Below are 7,634 nucleotides of genomic sequence, written 5' to 3' on the forward strand. Positions count from 1 at the left end.
AGACTCAGCACCCACCCCACGTGTTTATACCTTCGTGGTGCTGGAATCGAACCCAGACTCAGCACCCACCCCACGTGTTTTTACCTTCGTGGTGCTGGAATCGAACCCAGACTCAGCACCCACCCCACATGTTTTTACCTTCGTGGTGCTGGAATCGAACCCAGACTCAGCACCCACCCCACGTGTTTTTACCTTCGTGGTGCTGGAATCGAACCCAGACTCAGCACCCACCCCACGTGTTTATACCTTCGTGGTGCTGGAATCGAACCCAGACTCAGCACCCACCCCACGTGTTTATACCTTCGTGGTGCTGGAATCGAACCCAGACTCAGCACCCACCCCACGTGTTTTTACCTTCGTGGTGCTGGAATCGAACCCAGACTCAGCACCCACCCCACGTGTTTATACTTTCGTGGTGCTGGAATCGAACCCAGACTCAGTATCCACCCGATGTGTTTATACTTTCGTGGTGCTGGAATCAAACCCAGACTCAGCACCCACCCCATGTGTTTATACCTTCGTGGTGCTGGAATCGAACCCAGACTCAGCATCCACCCGATGTGTTTATACTTTCGTGGTGCTGGAATTGAACCCAGACTCAGCACCCACCCCACGTGTTTATACCATCCTTATGCAGTTGGTGAAGGATTAACAAAACAGCAGATTCACAAAGAAGGACTCACGGGTGTCGTCATGGACGCACGAACACTGAACGACTATAAATGACGAAGCACAACATGCACAGACAAAACTACTCCAATGTTTGAACGAAGCAAGCCCACCCAGCCGCCTCGATTTCAACCGCAACCCAGAAAGTAAGAGAGTGTGTTCGTGTTACACTCGTTTGGTTCATCGTTTAACGATGGTGCACTCATGGGGGCTGGGCTTGTGATGATGAGAACCTGTGAGTGTTCGAGTGTACCGGTCACAGGTTGTCATGGTTACGAGCATCCTCCAAGAGGTGGGGAATCCACTTTGACCCCGCCAAGCTTCACCCCTCCAGAGATGCTTCAATAGCAAAGCTGGTTGAGGTGGTTAAGAAGGGTGTTCGCTGGTCAGTGAGTTTGCTGCTGGTGAGAGGAACGCTGGGGGAGCGAGCCGTCCGAGCGTTATCCGGTCCAGGCGCGGTGTGGAGCGGGAGGCCAGTCCAGTAACGCCATCCATTAGATTTAGCAATAAGAAACCTGTTCTTTCTCTCTTCCAACTCGTCCACTGTGGACGCACAAAGACTAATTACGAGGGCAACGCCTCATGAACCGTTATTTTCAGAGCAACTACTGACTCACACCCTGTCCGTTCTTAAACTAAAGTACCGGCACTACACCCAGCTCCACCTCTTCAACATGTATCTCAACATCCTTTTACTCCTCCTTTGCCCGTCCCTCACCTTCCCCATACTTTGACCATGACGTGCCCACGTGTTCGTGTTCGTGTTCTCCAAAGCATCTTCCCTTCATCTTAACTTTGACAAAAGTAGTATTTTTCTTTAGGGAAAGGGCTGTGATGTTCCGAAGGTAAATCTGACAATTGGAGGTTGTGACAACCGGGTGAAGGTTTTCGGAGTATTCTTGAGCGAGACCACGAATGGTGTAAATAATTGGCGTAAAAAGTTGTCCGATGTTAAAAGTTGTTTTTGCGAATGGAATGAGCGGAAGCTTTCGCAGAGAGAGAAATCCCTTGCAGTCAACGGGAAGATTTTTCCTTTCTTGAGGACCCTTGCGGAAGTGCAACCTGCTCCATCTCTGGTCGTTTGGGATTGAAGGGCTTGATTTGTGGTTTATTTTGGGCAGAGTGGATCTTTTAACCCAAATGGGATAGTCTTGTTGGACCGTTTACTTTGGCCGTGGGGTCACGGTACGCGTCTCAAGCTGTTTAAATGTTTTGATTTTATTCACATAAAAAAAAAAAAATGAAAAGGACTCCTTCATAAGGTGAGGGCCAACAAGACCGAAACACCTGTCCGTGGATGTTCCCTCTCCAGGGTGGACTGGTCTATAAAATTGAGAATTAAATTCTCTTCCAGTGAGTGACTGCAGGACACAAACGAAAAAAAACTACTGAACCAAATCCAACCAAATTTTGCATGTTGACAAAGTGGACCCCAAATGTGGTTTGTGACAGGGTAGCATATGTGGGGGAGGGGGTTCATCGTGTGGGGAAGGCTCCAATTTTCCCTCCGGAAATGTGTATCGTACAGCACTCCCGGTGGTCGCCATATTCCGAATCAACTTCTTCTTACATAAAAAAAGTCTAAAAGCTTGATAATGTGCATTGCAGTGATGTTAACATATTGTTGCGAATTCGCGCCTGCCGGCGTGCGATCGGCCGCTCGACTCGAATGGCGGCCGCCTCGCCCACCGGACGGACAATTCTGTCGTGACCCTCTCGGAACAACGCCGGGAGCTAGTCACGGGTGGGGGTTTAACCCCACCACGACCGTGCCAATTGCCCACCCGCGCAGGATAGGGTTGCTCGCCAAATTCGATCTACCTAAGTACCTGCGCGGATGGTCGACCGGGCGATCGTACCTCGCCGCAAGCCGACTCCGGACACTAACCGCTTAAGCGGTCCGTTCCGTGCTATCGGGATAACCGAGCGGTGTTATCGTCGGCCTCGACGGTTCCGATTAATTATCGGGCGTTTTAAGCCCACTGTGAACCCTTTTACGTGAAGCAGGATGGAGGGTCAATAAAGAAAAGACGAAGCGAAACGGGAAAGCAGTTCACACAATGCACATTTATTACGCGACACACGGAAAGCACACATATACAGCCAAACAGTCAAAATGCACCTATATCAGGAAAACAAAAGAAACAATGGCACAGAGTTACAACCGAATACGCGTACACACGGCAACACTTACACAGTTCTACTTTACAGACGGCGCCAGCACACATTTACTCAAAAGCAAAGGAAAGAAGCCACCCTCATAGACAAGGGGGCAGACGGGCCTGTAGGCCAATATGTGCGCAGAACCTGAAGGAGCGGCCTGGTCCGCGAGACCGGGTGGGTGCTACCCACGTCCTCGTGGCATGTTGGCGGACGAGCCACAGACTCGTCCACAGACACAGACTCGACGAGCCACAGGCACAGCGTGGCTGTGCCCCGACTCCGTGCTCCTTCACGGGTTTCGTTGGCACCACGTATGGAGTGGTGTGGGAATGGGACCCCCTTTGTTGCACTATCTCAGCGCGGGGGAAAAGGGGGAATTGTTGATGCTCTGGGGGAGGGAGCATGGCTGGCTAGCTTGGGTCCCGCGACGAGCAATCTCCCACCGCGACCTCGTCGCCGACCGCCTTCCTTCTCGCTTCAGACCCGAGCTCCTTGGCCTCTTTCCACAACTCTCCTCAGCCGACTGCAGAACCCAACTCGATGCCTTCGCCACCCGACTCCACTCTCTGCCACACTCCGCCGCTGCCACACTCCGCCCGATGACTCTCTTACCAAAACTCTCACTCTCTGCACCAAAACTGACTCTGCCACGATTCGCCTTGCGCTCGGAGTTTTATAGGCCGGCAGGAGAACCAATATGCAAATTTCCGGATCAGGATGAGCTCGGGGGCGGATCCACGCTCGCCCATTGGACGGAGGAAAAGTGGGCGTGAACCTCCCCTGATCCCAGAATTTGCATATTTCGATTTCACACGGACGCGCCTGGAGGCGGGGCAAAGCCGCTCTGTGCTTGCTGATTGGACGGATCAGAAGTGGGCGTGTTGCATTCTTGATCCAAATTCTCCCTCGGAAAGGCCGCTATTTGCACTCGCGGCTCGGTGCGTATTTTGAACGAGCCCAAGACAGCCCGACGCTCAGTGTTCACAGGTGGTGCGGGAATGGCCAGAGAAGGAGAGAGGTGAGGGTGGTGGAGGGTTTTTGGTGGTGGTTTGATGGTTATGGCGGTTGAGACGTGGTTGGTTCAAAATAAAGATAGAACAGAAAAACGGCTATCTCAAAGCGTCGCAGCCCGAATGAATCACATAAATTCCCTCTAAACAACGGGTTTGGGGCTAACTACACATGCACTTAGAGTTATCACACCTATGGGACATGAATGGTGGTTTGCGAATTTCCACAGCCGTAACAATATGAATAAGAATAATTTCACTCATTTGAAGCGGAGGTTCAAACCAAAGCATCTGACACTGAGCTTTGCAGCGAAGCAGGATACCAGCTTGCTGGGATGATTGAGCCGTTTGAGTCTGCTATGTCAGAGTGGTCACCTGTCCAGGATTGTGTCCAACAACCCAGGAGATTGCTGAAGCACCACTGATCATGCTCTCTCTGTGCAGAGTTTGGTCTTCGTGGATGGATCATAAACGACACGTTAAACAACATCACCCATCACTGAGGGTCAGGGACTTGAACTCTCATGAGCACCTCTCTAATTAAATAATTTATAATTAATTATAAGTTCATTTAATTGAGGAAAGTGTGAAAATGTAATGTATAAAACTTAATTCGTGTTTGTTTACTTGTTTACAAGCAAATACTACCTGTCGCTTAACTGATGGGAATATTCAAGGGGAGGGGAAGAGGGAGAGGAGGGAGGGGAAGGAGAGAAGAGAGGAGGGAGGTGAGAGGGAGAGGGGTAGGAGAGAGAGAGGTTGGGATGAGAGAGGTAGAGGGAGAAGGGAGAGAAGAGAGGGGAGAAAGTGTGGAGAGGGAGAGGAGGGGGAATCCTGGTAAATGTGAAGCCGAGTTTAACACCCATCCAGGAGATAACATGCATTTATGAATCATCCTGCCTGTGAAACACTGGGATGACAGTTTATAGCTTGGTCAGGATTCAAACCCAGGCGAGACAGCTGAGAGTGAGAATTCGTACCTCTCGGCTGTCCTACCTTGATCTGCTGATTCATGAGGGGGAAGGCAGCGTGAGGGGAGGAGAAGACAGTGGAGGGAAGGGGAATGTTTCATTTCACTCATTCGGTCAGTTTTCTGATCTAATAAAACCGTTCGATGTCCTCTGATCCGTCTGTCTGTTTGTCTGTCAGTCAAAATGTCCGTCCGTCCGTCTGTCAACAATCTTTATTTTTCTCTCTCCTCCTCAAGTGGTTATTTTGTGACAGGAAGTGATTATTTTGTGACAGGAAGTGGTTATTTTGTGACAGGAAGTGATTTTTTTAGGACAGGAAGTGGTTTTTTGTGACAGGATGTGGTTATTTTGTGACAGGAAGTGGTTTATTTGTGATAGGAAGTGGTTTTTTGTGACAGGAAGCGGTTTTTTGTGACAGGAAGTGGTTATTTTGTGACAGGAAATGATTTTTTTGACAGGAAGTGATTTTTTTGTGACAGGAAGTGGTTATTTTGTGACAGGAAGTGATTTTTTGTGACAGGAAGTGATTTTTTTGTGACAGGAAGTGGTTATTTTGTGACAGGAAGTGATTTTTTGTGACAGTAAGTGATTTTTTTTGTGTGTGACTAAGTGGTTATTTTGTAACAGGAAGTGGAAGTGGGGATGGGGCTAATCAACATGCATTGAAGGTAATAACTGTCTGACGACCTGGATGTGTGGATGCATTCATCAGACCAGATTCTGAAATACTTGACAACATAATCACCGATGCACAGGATGACTCTCCCACAGAAAAACAGCTCCTGTGATTGGGTCAGTGAGTGTACAAGAACCATGATACACCAATGTGACAATGTTAACGACACTGAACATCTTGGTGTGCAATCTGATCAAATGTACCTCTTATTGGTTTACTGATTCTTCCTCTGTAATGGAGCTATCTGTGTAAAAGACTATCCATTGTGAGTTTGAATCTTGACTCGGTGATAAACTGCCATCCTGGTGTTTCGCAGGCAGGGCGTATGTCGATGTTTGTGCACCAACCCTTGGACGATCTCACAGTGCCTTTCCCAAGGAGGTGGCGAGTTGACAAGCGATTCGCGATCACTGACCCGTCGTGTTAAACACACACCTCCTGGAGACGCTCGGAATATCAAACATGTCCAAATTGGACAAACAAACACTTTTCTAGCAGTCGGAACTGCCTTTAAGTTCAATACTGGATCTTAGATTTTGTAATTCAGCTTAATTGTAAATTATGGAGGTGATGACCCGGATGGAAATTAAATAAAGCCACGAACACTGGTGTCTCCGGGCATTTAAAAACATTGTAATGTACTCAGCGATTCATAGTTATGATCACTCATTCGATAATATGAGTGAGGAAATTGAAAGAAAATTTTCTGGTTGAGAAATCGTTGTGGCCTGATCAAAGTCAAGGCATGGTTCAGCAGCCAAAAAAATGGTGAATGAAGACCCTATTTTTTTCAGGATTGTTTTCTGGTCTTTTTTTTCTGTTTGTTTCTTCTGGTTCTTTTTTTTTTGTATTTTTCTGGATTTTTGAATGTTTTTTTCTGGTTTCTTAAATTTTTTTCTGTATTTTCTCTGCCTTCTTTTTCTGTTTATATTTTTTCTTCTGGTTTTTAGGTCAAAGATCACAAAAGGTAAAATTTGCATAAAATTGTCAATTTTCATAAAGTGGACCTGAAATCCTGTTTACAGGAAGGGAAGGAGTTTCTCTCCGAACAGCTTGCCTCCGGGCGGTGTTTGTCTCTGGAGGAGAAGGGAAGGAGTTTCTCTCTGAACTGCTTGCCTCAGGGTGGTGTTTGTCTCCGAACGTGTCAAGGTGGTTTTGTCTCCGAAGGGGAAGGGAAGGAGTTTCTCTCTGAACGGCTTGTCTTTGGCCGGTGTTTGTCTCCGAAGGGGAAGGGAAGGAGTTTCTCTCTGAACGGCTTGTCTTTGGCCGGTGTTTGTCTCCAAGCGTGTCCAGGTGGTGTTTGTCTCCGAATGGGAAGGGAAGGAGTTACTCTCCGAACGGCTTGCCTCCGGGCAGTGTTTGTCTCCGAAAGTGTCCAGGCGGTGTTTGTCTCCGAACGTGTCGGGCAGTGTTTATGTCTGGATGGGAGTTTATGTTCAGACGCATCGGAGCGGTGCTTAACTCGGGAAAGCTTGGCTCTAGATGCGTCCGGGTGGTGTTTGTGTCCGAACGTGTCTGGCCAATGTTTGTTTCTGAGCAGGATTTATGGTATGACTGGAAGAAAATTGATTTCAGACATTATTTTGTTTCTATCTTCACTGTGATTCCATGCAGAAGGATTTTGATGAGTTGAATCGTAATTAATGCTCCACTACACATCTGCCTTCACTTCCTCTCACCTCACACTGCCTCGTCTCCCCCCTTCACTTTCTCCCACATCCTTCCTCGCTCCCCCTCTCTGCTTTCTTTTTCTCCCCTCCCTGATTTTTATTCATCTTACTCTCAGAAATCGTCTCTATAAGACTTCTAAGCTTCTTTATCATAGTTTTTATCCCGGTAGGATTCTCACGTCTCTCACGAGTAAAGTATTCCATCCAGTCAGACACTTGAGTTCTCTCCTTTTACCATCGACATTATTGCATTGTTCCTACACCGACTGATACAAGTTCGATTCTACTTGTTAATGCTCGGGTTTGAGATTTACACACTTTGGGACAGAGCAATGACCTGTGTTGGGTTGGTTACTTGGTCCAGAAATAGAAAGATACCCACCAATGGAACACAGCTTATTGCAGAAGAACCACTCAAACATGGACAACTCAGGCTTCCATGCCAGAATCATTTATCAATCACACGAATCATCGA

This window comes from Eptatretus burgeri, chromosome 22 (genome assembly GCF_056783735.1).
Source record: "Eptatretus burgeri isolate ZD-2024b chromosome 22, Ebu_testis_v1, whole genome shotgun sequence".
Classification (NCBI taxonomy): Eukaryota; Metazoa; Chordata; class Myxini; order Myxiniformes; family Myxinidae; genus Eptatretus; species Eptatretus burgeri.